Source organism: Leucoraja erinacea, chromosome 14, assembly GCF_028641065.1.
Source record: "Leucoraja erinacea ecotype New England chromosome 14, Leri_hhj_1, whole genome shotgun sequence".
Lineage (NCBI taxonomy): Eukaryota > Metazoa > Chordata > Chondrichthyes > Rajiformes > Rajidae > Leucoraja > Leucoraja erinaceus.
In genome coordinates this window covers 41,006,347-41,018,010 of record NC_073390.1, presented here as the reverse complement: position 1 = coordinate 41,018,010, position 11,664 = coordinate 41,006,347, and the positions used below count along the sequence as shown (strand labels likewise).

Here is an 11,664-nt window from a genome sequence, read left to right as displayed (position 1 = left end):
AGTGTATTAAGTGCCGCTGCAATGATAGAATGTGGTGTGTTTAGCGCTACCGAGAGGCATTTGATTCGACGGTCGCTCAGTGGTCGGCTGCCTGCCCCTTTTCCAGGGTTATGTCCGTGCTCGCGTGTCCCTAGAGAGGGAACATGGTGTGTCCACGGGGACTGTGGAGGCCTTCCATGAACGCTGGTCGCCACAGGAGGGTGAATGCATAATTGATAAAAATGTTAATATTTTAATTTGATAACGTTCTTTGTAAAATGCCAATATTGGCATTCTTTGATCGTGTTACTATGTATTTTTGTTTGTTCTGAATAAAAGCATTTTGTATGGAAAAAAAAAAGGAGGCATTTGATTTTTAATCAAATGGGCGTCACGGTGGCGCAGCGGGTAGATACCCGGGTTCCATGCCGACCACGGTTGCTGTCTGTAGGGAGTTTGCACGTTCTCCCCGTGACCTGCGTGGGTTTCCACCGAGATCTTCAGTTTCCTCCCACACTTTAAAGACGTGCATGTTTGTAGGTTAACTGGCTTGGTGTAAATGTAAATTGTCCCCAGTGTGTGTAGGATAGTGTTAATTTACGAGGATCGCTGGTCGGTGCGGACTCAGTGTTGCCCATGTTGTTGCAATTCCCCATGTTGTTGCAATTCGAGGAAGAGCCAACGCATATTCTAAAATATTTCATTATTTTCCGTTAATAAAGAATATTTTGCCATCTATGATTTTTTGGGTTCATTCAAATGACTGTAATAGTTTTTAGTTTTAATCATTGAAATGCTGAACTCAAAGCAGACTGCCTTTGTGTCATATATTAGAGAGTTTGCTTTAGTAGAAAGGGTGAGAAAAGTGTTTGGCTAAAAAGCCAGCTGTTTAATTGCTTTTATGCTGTTATCCTAAGGATTAAACAGTTTTTTTTTGTCTGGCAATTCCTTTATTTAATAATCAAAGCTTGCTCTAAGAAAGCATAGTTCAAACAGATTAAATTCATGTTAGATGCCTGGTCAGACATTACCAAACTGATGCCTGAACAAGTTCAATTATTATTTTAATTGCTGTTTCTCAGGTTTGAGCTGGGAGGCCAATAAACGATTCTTGGGAACCATTGAAACTAACACAAGATGCAGAAGGCAGCTATACTTGCAACCCATCCCACTGTACGAGTTTATTCAGGAGCTCTCCCGAGTTTAAAAAAAAATCAAACCCGTGGTAAGCACGTAGAATGAACGTAACGGGTACGTCGGAGCTCAGGGACGTCTCTTAGCGGCTCGTAATGCTAACGGCAGGTACTCGGGAAACGCGGTACGCTCGGGAAGACTCGTGAAGATTTTTCAACATGTTGAAAATATCCACGAGAGCCCCGAGTACCGACGAGCGGCCATTACCGTAAATCTCCGAGTTCGAATCATGGCAAACTCGGGGAGAGCTCTTGGAATGAACTCGTACAGTGGGACAGGGCTTTTAGCAAAGAACTACAGATCCTTTGCAACCAGAAACTCAATAAAATAACATGTCAGAGTGATGGAACTTAAAATTGCTCAGCTTAAGAAGATTCCAGGACCAGAAATTTGATAGATTATTTTCATCAACTGGATATGAATCCCAAATTGTCTTTCCTTCCAGAATTTAAATTTGGACGAATCGGGCTCTGGGAATTTGATTTATTTTGGTGGTTTGGGTAGGAGATTGCAACCTTCACGTGGTCCGCCCTGTTTCGACGAATGCAATCAACCCGGCGTGCACAATCAAATAAGATCAAATAGAATAAGTTGTCCTGCAACTTTAGGCTATGCACACCATATGCACGAAGAAGAAGATATATTTTCAAAGAAAGCATAAATTGTAAATTGTATAAATTTACTGCAACTTCTCTTTAGACCAAGAGGAAGTAGTTGAGGCAGGGACTATCGCAACGTTTAAGAAACAATTAGACAGGTACATGGATAGGATGGGTTGAGGGATATGGACCAAATGCACGCAGGTGGGACCAGTGCAGATGGGACATGTTGGTCAGCATGGGTAAGTTGGGCCGAAGGGCCTGTTTCCACGCTGTATCACTCTATGACTCAGGAATCCTGGTCAATAACTTTGGAAGCAAAAAGTAAGGCATTTCAAGAATTAAATAAGCACCAACTCATGATATGGGCTTGTATACTCTGAGGTTTAGAAGGATGAGAGGGAATGTTAATGAAACATATAAGATTATTAAGGGGTTGGACACGCTAGAGGCTGGAAACATGTTCCCGATGTTGGGGGAGTCCAGAACCAGGGGCCACAGTTTAAGAATAAGGGGTAAGCTATTTAGAAAAGAACTGTTTCACCTAGAGAGTTGTGAATCTGTGGAATTCACTGCCTCAGAAGGCAGTGGAGGCTAATTCTCTGGATACTTTCAAGAGAGAGTTAGATAGGGCTGTTAAAGATAGCAGAGTCAGGGGGATATGGGGAGAAGGAAGGAACGGGGTACTGATTGGGGATGATCAACCATGATCACATTGAACGGCGGTGCTGGCTCGAAGGGCCAAATTTGCTTTTAAAATTGTTTTGAGTCACTTTAAACTATAATGTCTCACAGCGCCAGAGACCCAGTTTCGTTCCTGACTACGGGTGCTGTCTGTAAGGATTTTGTATGTTCTCCCCGTGACCATTTTCTCCGGGTGCTCCGGTTTCCTCCCACACTCCAAAGACATGTAGCTTTCTAGGTTAATTGGCTTCTGGAAAATGTAAAATTGACCCTAGTGTGTGTAGGATGGTGTTAGTGTGCGGGGATCGCTGGTCGATGCGGGCTCGGTGGGCCGAAGAACCTGTTTCTGCGCTGTATCTCTAAACTAAATTAAACAAACATTAATGTAAGTGCAAAAAAGATGTTTTTATTAAACAGAGATCCTACCCCCAAAAAAATGTAGATAAATGCATTTTGTTTTGTTGTATTAAAGTGCCGCAGAGATACAAGATTCAACTTTTCCTAAATTGTATCCTGTTATTTTTCAAAATTCCTTCTTCCAGTATCATGTAATCTTTTCTGACCATTCCAGGTCTTTGATTCATATTGCAGCTGCCATTTTTTTGACGAAATGTAGGCTTTGTGCTGATCTCATTCAATATGGTGAAATGTGTGAACATTTTCTCTACAATACGAACATGTAAGTCGCTGCTATAAGTTACATGTGTTTGTGGTTGTGTTTCACAAGTTCTGATTACAATGGATATAAGCAGGGGTTTTAATGCTGAGAATAGTTAGGCGTTCATTCGTGGGTGGCCTCCATTCATTGTGACTCTTATTATAAGTTGCTCAGGTTACACGACCACAATAACACATTAATATAAGCGTGACACACAAGTCTCAAAGTACAGAAAGGCTGCAGACACTGGGCGATCAGGATTTAGAAACAGACCAACAGGCTTTTATAAGCACATGTTTAGTTTAGTTTAGTTTTGGGATACCACGCGGTCCCCACCGAGTCCGCGCCGACCAGCGATCCCCGCACACTAACACCAGGGACAATTTTATATTTATCCATTCATGCCGAGCCAATTAACCTGCAAACCTGTACGTCTTTGGAGTGTGGGAGGAAACCGGAGATCCTGGAGAAAAACCCCACGCAGGTCACAGGGAGAACGTACAAACTCCGTACAGACAGCACCCGAAGTCGGGATCGAACCCGGGGTCTCCTGCGCTATGAGGCAGCGACTCTACCGCTGTGCCGCCGTGCCGCTGCTGGGGGGTTGGAATGTTTTTGTGGAGTTTAAAGTGCCATAGTTTTAGAGATTCCTAGGTTAGAGTTTGAGAAAAATGACCCACTAAACCAATCATAGAAAAGTGCACAAAAAGCACAGAGTGCTGGAGTAACTCAGCTGGTCAGGCAGCATCTCTGGATAACATGGATAGGTGACGTTTCACAGAGTGCTGGAGTAACTCAGCGGGTCAGGCAGCATCTCAGGATAACATGGATAGGTGACATTTCACAGAGTGCTGGAGTAACTCAGCGGGTCAGGCAGCATCTCTGGATAACATGGATAGGTGACCTGTCGGGTCCAGACCCTTCTTCAGACTTCTTCTTATCACTTTTGAACTTATGAGCAGCTGGGTTTTGAAAATGTTGGCAATACGACGGCTCTGTATACCGTCTCTGTGTACCTCTGCTATACACACGTACTGTAATTGAGATGCTTATAAAAACATAAAAACAGAAAATAGGTGCAGGAGTAGGCCATTCGGCCCTTTGAGCCAGCACCGCCATTCATTGTGATCATGGCTGATCATCCATAATCAATAACCCGTGCCTGCCTTCTCCCCATATCCCTTGATTCCGCTAGACCCTAGAGCTCTATCTAACTCTCTTTTAAATTCAACCAGTGAATTGGCCTCCACTGTCCTCTGTGGCAGAGAACTCCACAAAGTTTTTTCGCACCTCAGTTTGAAATGGCCTCCCATTTATTCTTAGACTGTGGCTCCTGGTCCTGGACTCCCCCAACATTGGGAACATTTTCCCTGCCTCTAGCTTGTCCAGTCCTTTTATAATGTTATATGTTTCTATAAGGTCTAGGTTGTATCTAAATGCATCTCAGTACTGAGTACTCAGTATTTATAATGATACTGGTACTGAACTGAACACAAAAATGAGTTTCACTGTACCTCGGTACATGTGACACATAAGGTGCCATTGAATTTAATGGCAGAACAATCATCAAAGTCAAAGTCAAAGTCAATTTTATTCGTCACATGCACCCGAAGGTGCAGTGAAATGAATTTGCCAGCAGCGATACACTTAAAAAGAACACACAATACACAATAAGATTTAACACCAACATCCACCACAGCATTCTTCACTGTGGTGGAAGGCAACAAAGTTCAGCCAGTCCTTCTCCTTGTTCACCCATAGTCGGGGCCATAAACCCCTCATAGTCGCCGCTACGGAGGGCCCGATGTACAGGCCCTCTCGTCGGGATGATCTAAACTCCGACGTCGGGATGGTCGAACACACTTGGAGGTCCCGAATCGGCCACTTTCCTACCAGAAACCGCGGCTTCAGGATGTTATAGGCCGCGGGCCGGCGGTCGGAGCTCTTCTCCGGCGATCCCTAGCGAGGAATCCCAGGCTAAGTCCACACCCACGCCCGTGGCTAGAAGCTCCGCGTACCACCCATTCCTTCTCTCCAGAGATGCGGCCTGTCCTACTGACTTACTCCAGCACTTTGCCATCTATATTTGAATATATAACCATGCTGACAGAATGTGTAAGAAGGAACTGCAGATGCTGGTTTAAACCAAAGATAGACACAGAAAGCTGGAGAAACTCAGCGGGACAGGCAGCATCTCTGGAGAGAAGGAATTTGTGACGTTTTGGGTCGAGAATATCTGAAGAAGGGTCTCGACCTGAAACGTCACCCATTCCTTCTCTCCGGAGATGCTGCCTGCCTGCCCGCTGAGTTACTCCAGGATTTTGTGTCTATCTTCGTGTGTAAGCTGGCATCTACAGTTCTCTCCTACACATTTTGTAAGGTAATATCTGCTCAATAGTGGATATACCTATTAATTTTAAATTGGAACAGGGCAGTAGTAAAACTGTCTGCTCATCTCCGGCATTGTAAGTCGTTTTGTTACGAGGAACTTTGCCCAGCAGTCATCTTTCATGAGGTAACAGCTCAACATACAGAGTTGGAACTGGTGACATGATTATTTAAATCTTGTGTAGGAAGGAGCTGCAGGTGCTGGTTTACACTGAAGATAGACACAAAATGCTGGAGTAACTCAGCGGGCCAAGCAACATCTCTGGAGAGAAGGAATGGGTGACATTTCGGGTCGAGACCCTTCTTCAGACTAGTTAGGGAAAAGGGAAATGAGAGATTTAGGCCGTATCTTCCTTTCATTACCTCACTACATCATTGTCTATATCTCTCGTTTCCTTTATCCTTAATTAGTCTAGAGAAGGGTCACGACCCGAAACGTCGCCCATTCCTTCTCTCCAGTGATGCTGCCTGTCTCGCTGAGTTGCTCCAGAATAAAGGGTAGACCATTTATAACGGAGATGAGGAAAAACTTTTTCACCCAGAGTTGCGGAATTCTCTGCCTCAGTGGACGGTGGAGGCCAATTCACTGGATGTTTTCAACAGAGAGCTAGATAGGGATCTTAAAGATAGCGGAGTCAGGGGATATAGGGAGAAGGCAGGAATGGGGTACTGATTGTGGATGATCAGCCATGATCATAGTGAATGGCGGTGCTGGTTCGATGGGCCGAATGGCCTACTCCTGCACATATTGTCTATTGTCTATTGTCATTTTGTGTCTATCTTCATGTTGACAGAAGATAGACACAAAATCCCTGACAAAAACATTTCAGATCTCCTGGATGAGTCAGCAGGGCACACCCCATGGGCAGCGTTGCTAGTCTGTGAGAAATGGTTTGTAACACGACTCCATCTTCTGCATACTTGCACGACACCATCTACATGTCTGTCAGCAAATACCTGACACTCCCTTTCCAATTACGAAGAACACATCACAATGCAGCTGCAGGCTCACACTCCATCAGAACACCCTTTTGGACATTAACTTCCAGCTTAACAACTTCATTCACACATTGAAGGGCGTCGTTTCATTTTTATTTAGATTGCATTTGATGAAACAGTGTCGTTTTTTCCCTCATCCCAAAGACGTGTGGGTTTGTAGGTTAATTGGCCCTCTGTACATTGCCCCCAGTTTGTAGGGAGCGGATGAGAGAAGGAACTGCAGATGTTGGAAAAATCGAAGGTAGACAAAAATGCTGGAGAAACTCAGCTGGTGAGGCAGCATCTATGCAGCGAAGGAATAGGTGACATTTTGGGTCGAAGAAGGGTCTGAAGAAGGGTCTCGACCCAAAACAAGAGAGAGCTAGATAGGGCTTTTAAAGATAGCGGGGTCAGGGGATATGGGGAGAAGGCAGAAACAGGGTACAGATTAGGGATGATCAGCCTAATCACATTGAATGGCAGTGCTGGCTTGAAGGGCCGAATGGCCTGCTCCTGCACCTATTGTCTTTTGTCTATTGTCTATTGAAACGTCACCTATTCCTTCGCTCCGTAGATGCTGCCCGCATCCTCACCCGCTGAGTTTCTCCATCATTTTTCGTCTCCCCTTTAAACTAAACGTTGGCTAGTTGGACAATGATCCTGTGAGATACTGCATTGAGGTATTTCACCAGGTTAAAGGTGTGTTTGGAAAATCAAGTTGCCGCCGTTCATATTTTGATTCCTGTTGTGTTTCCTCCATTCCAACGTGACACCTTTACAATTTCTGGAATTCAAAGCGCCAGCATTAAAGAAATTATGGAAATAGTATGTCTGATCTCAGGCGACGAAGTCAGACAACCCTGACAGTGCTGACTTGCATGAAGATTGATCTTGGGTGAGTGTTCTATTTCCCTGAGCCTGTCTTTGTACCGATTGAAAACCTGTTCGACAGGAATATTTCGAAAGGTGCTCGCCATTTGCTCGACATGTATATTACAACTCATTTCAAGCAGTTGGCACATTGGTTAAAGCCCTGGCATCAGCTGCCTGCCCGCACCGAGGAAGAGGGATTTACAGTGGGGAACTTACCAAGCAACCCTCGCAAAGAATGGTTGTGCATTAGGCTGTGGTAACGATAGGTTGAGGGCCTGTCCCACATAGGTGATTTTTTTTGGTGACTCAGGCAATTAGGCCAGGGTCGGCCTTAAGCCATAATTGCTCCCAATTAAAGCCCGCACCTAAAGGGGTCCCCACGCTAGAATAATCTACTCTCGGCTCGGGTAGATCTACCCTGGGTGGAGGGGGAAAAGAGGGGTGGAGAGTGAGTAGAGGAGAGGAGGGGGAAGAAAGGGGTAGACGGGGAGGCGGAATAGAGAAGGGTGAGAGAGGGAGGTGGGGCGTTCCCTCATGGTCCCAGGGCAGCATTCCCACCCTCCAGTCGCCGTGCTTCACGCACACAGCCCCGGCTCCCCACCTCTCTCTCCCTGGGGTGACGCTGTGAACAATACAGGGAAGGGCCAGGCCGGAGGTTGGAGCAACGTTTACAAACCTCGGCCTCAGCTCACACCCGTCTGCCCGGACCCCGGCATCCGCTCCTGCCACCGGCCCTCTCCCTCCCTTCTCTCTTTCACACACACACACACACACACACACACACACACACACACACACACACACACACACACACACACACACACACACACACACACACACACACACACACACACACACACACACACACACACACACACACACACACACACACACACACACACACACACACACACACACACACACACACACACACACACACACATAACTAAGTTAGGACGGGGTAGAAGCCCAAAGGGTAGGATGGGGCTGAAGCCCAAAATTTACTGCCTGGACTGGTTTTTCGGCAATAGTTATTAGTTTTCCAGGATCTAGTTTTTTTTTTTTTCATTTCACAGTCACTAAAACAAGTAGTATTGCAACTATGTACTTTTCCTAGATGATCTACACAATCTTATGTAGCTTAGATCTATTTGGCCCATTAACTCACAAGCACGTTTTAAGCGCACATTTTGATTACTTTCCATTCTGCCATAGAGATATAAAGTCTAAAATAGACTTCATTTGTATTTCTATGATTCTACTGACCTTGGCTGGGAAACGGGCTCACAAACATTGTTCCCAATTGGGCCCCGGAACTCCTAAAGCCGGCCCTAAACTAGGTTGTTGCCACATGGTCGCGGGGTGACGCCTGTTTGGTCGTGAGTCGTCCCCTCAAGTCGCCTCAAGAGTCGTAACTTATTTCTTGTCGCCGCTGGATTTTGAAATGTTCGAAACCTTTCGGTGACTGTGGGCTTGACGTAGCTTGCCTTCTCCTGACGTAGGTGCTATCGTAGGTTGTCGTCAGAATGACGTAGGTTGTCGCCGGTGCTGACTCTGGTGAATTCCATTTGCAACTACCCACGTCAACCGGCGACAGATAGGACAATGAAATTCTTGCTTTGCTTCAGCACAACAGAATATTGTAGGCATAAATAATACAGAACAGATCAGTGTGTCCATATATCATTGAATATATATAGACACACATAAATAAGCATATAAAGTGCAGTAGGCTAATTAAAATTCGGATTCTGTTTGAGTTGAGTTTTATAGTCTGATGGCTGTGGGGAAGTAGCTATACCCGAACCTGGTCGTTGCAGTCTTCAGGCTCCTGTACTTCTACCTGAAGGCAGCGGAGAGATGAGTGTGTGGCCAGGATGGTGTGGGACCTTGATGGTGCTGCCAGCCTTTTCGAGGCAGCGACTGCGATAGATCCCCTCGATGGTGGGGAGGTCAGAGCCGATGATGGACTGGGCAGTGGTCACAACATTTTGCAGTCTTTTCCGCTCGAGGGCGCTCAAGTTGCCGAACCAGGCCACGATGCAACCGGTCAGCATGCTCTCTACTGTGCACCTGAGAGAGTCCTCCTCGACAAACCGACTCTCCAGTAATCTTCTCAGGGATTCTATTCCTATCAGTCATGAACGTTCTGTCCACTCAAGATACAAGCATCGACCATTCCCTGTGTCTGTTCACTTTCCCTTCTTTGTCTCTTTAACGTCCTTCAGTCCTGTATCTTTATTTTAGACTAGGCGTAGCGATAGAGTTGCTGCCTTATAGCAAATGCAGCGGCAGAGACTCGGGTTCCATCCCGACTACGGGTGCTGTCTGTACGGGTGCTGTTTGTACGTTCTCCACGTGACCTGCGTGGGTTTTCTCCAAGATCTTCGTTTCCCTCCCACACCCCAAACACGTGCAGGTTTGTAGGTTAATTTGCTTGGTGTAAAAATATAAATAGTCCCTAGTGTGTGTAGGATAGTGTCAATGTGTGGGGGTCGCTGGTGGGCGCGGATCAGATGGGCCCGAAGGGCCTGTTTCCGTGCTGTATCTCTGAACTAAACTACAACAAAGAAGTTCAAGAAGAAATGAAGTTTTATTGCAAGCAACATTAAACGACCAATCCTCTCACCAAGAGCTGGAGTAACTCAGCAGGACGGGCAGCATCTCTGGAGAGAAGGAATGGGTGACTTTTTGGGTCGAGACCCTTCTTCAGACTTAGTGGTAAGAGAAATGAGAGATATAGATGATGATGTAGAGAGATAAAGATAAATCAGTCTGAAGAAGGGTCTCGACCCGAAACGTCACCCGTTCCTTCTCTCCAGAGATGCTGCCTGTCCCACTGAGTCACTCCAGCATTTTGTGTCTATCTTCAGTTTAAACCAACATCTGCAGTTCTTTCCTGCAAACTTCTCACCAACATGTTACCTTAAACTAAATTGAACTAAACTAAACTTGATGGGCCCAATGGTCTAATTCTGCTCCTATCACTTATGACCTTAAGATCTAATGACAGAGAACGAGAGAACAGAGGGGGTTGGGGAAGGAGGTGGGTGTGGGCTGGATAGTGGAAGAAATGGCTGAGTATCAGGGGGGGGGGGGGGGGGGGGGCCATGACTTAAAATTGGAGAATTTAATGTCCACGTGTCATTGCGTATTGGGCGCTCACGGGAGCCCCCTGTAAACACCTGGCAAACTGTGTTACCTCCCAGATAGCCACTTCCTTGCCTCATACGTACTGTAGCTTCCTTCAAACCCCACTGAAATGAAGCAAGCATCTATAACGTGTAGTTTATACCTATTTGTTTACTTGTGAAACCTTTAAAATTGACTATGTTTATAAGATTAGTTCAAAGGTCTTGTAAAACAATTCTGCAGAGCACTAAACAAGAACCTCTATAAAATTTATGTAGAGTGTTCATTTTAATCGCTTTAACCTATGTTGCAAGCGAATATTTGCAGAGCTCTTATAATCTGGTGATAGACACAAAAAGCTGGAGTAACTCAGTGGGTCCCCGAAGAAAAGGAATAGGTGACATCTTGGGTCGAGACCCTTCTTCAGAAATCTAGTGATCTTCATTGAGGTACGCACATCCTATCACTGAATTTGACTGTTGCAATCGCTATTAGTTATCCTCTGTCACAGGGTTTGGACACAGTGGGCAGAAGGGCTTGTTTCCACGCTGCATCTCTGAATTAAACCACACAGACACACACACACACACACACACACACACACACACACACACACACACACACACACACACACACACACACACACACACACACACACACACACACACACACACACACACACACACACACACACACACACACACACACACACACACACACACACACACACACACAGCTTTAGCTGCTGCTGCCCTCTCTTCACATTGTGTTTTTTTTGATTTTGTGTCTTTGGAGCGATTTCTATCTTTAATTTGTATATTAATGATGTCCTTATTATTTATTTTTCTCTGACTATATGTTTTTTTTTCTCTTCTGTTTAATCTTTGTAAGGTGACCTTGAGATTTGAAAGGCGCCCGAAAATAAAATTTATTATTATTATTATTATTATTATTATTATTATTATAGTGATTCAAACACTCTAAGGTGCATTGATTTTAGACTTGTCCCAGCCTTAATGGGGACGTTATTTTTTATCTAAGGTAAAGTTAATGTTTGCTACAGTAAACCTGTAGACATGTAAACTTGAATTGTTCTGAAATAATCTGTCTGATATGAAAGAAAGCATTCCACAAAATAACAACACATTTTCAACCGTGACAAAGTTGGCAAGTCTGAAG

General features: G+C 45.1%; 1 long non-coding RNA gene across 1 annotated transcript in view; it reads left to right on the top strand.

Moving 5' to 3' along the window:
* The first annotated feature begins 6,898 nt into the window (after positions 1-6,898).
* Positions 6,899-11,664, top strand: part of LOC129703627 (uncharacterized) — a 108,420-nt gene continuing 103,654 nt past the window's right edge. The window contains exon 1 of the long non-coding RNA XR_008724596.1: positions 6,899-7,375. This is a non-coding gene — a long non-coding RNA (uncharacterized LOC129703627). The remainder of the gene's footprint in view (positions 7,376-11,664) is intronic.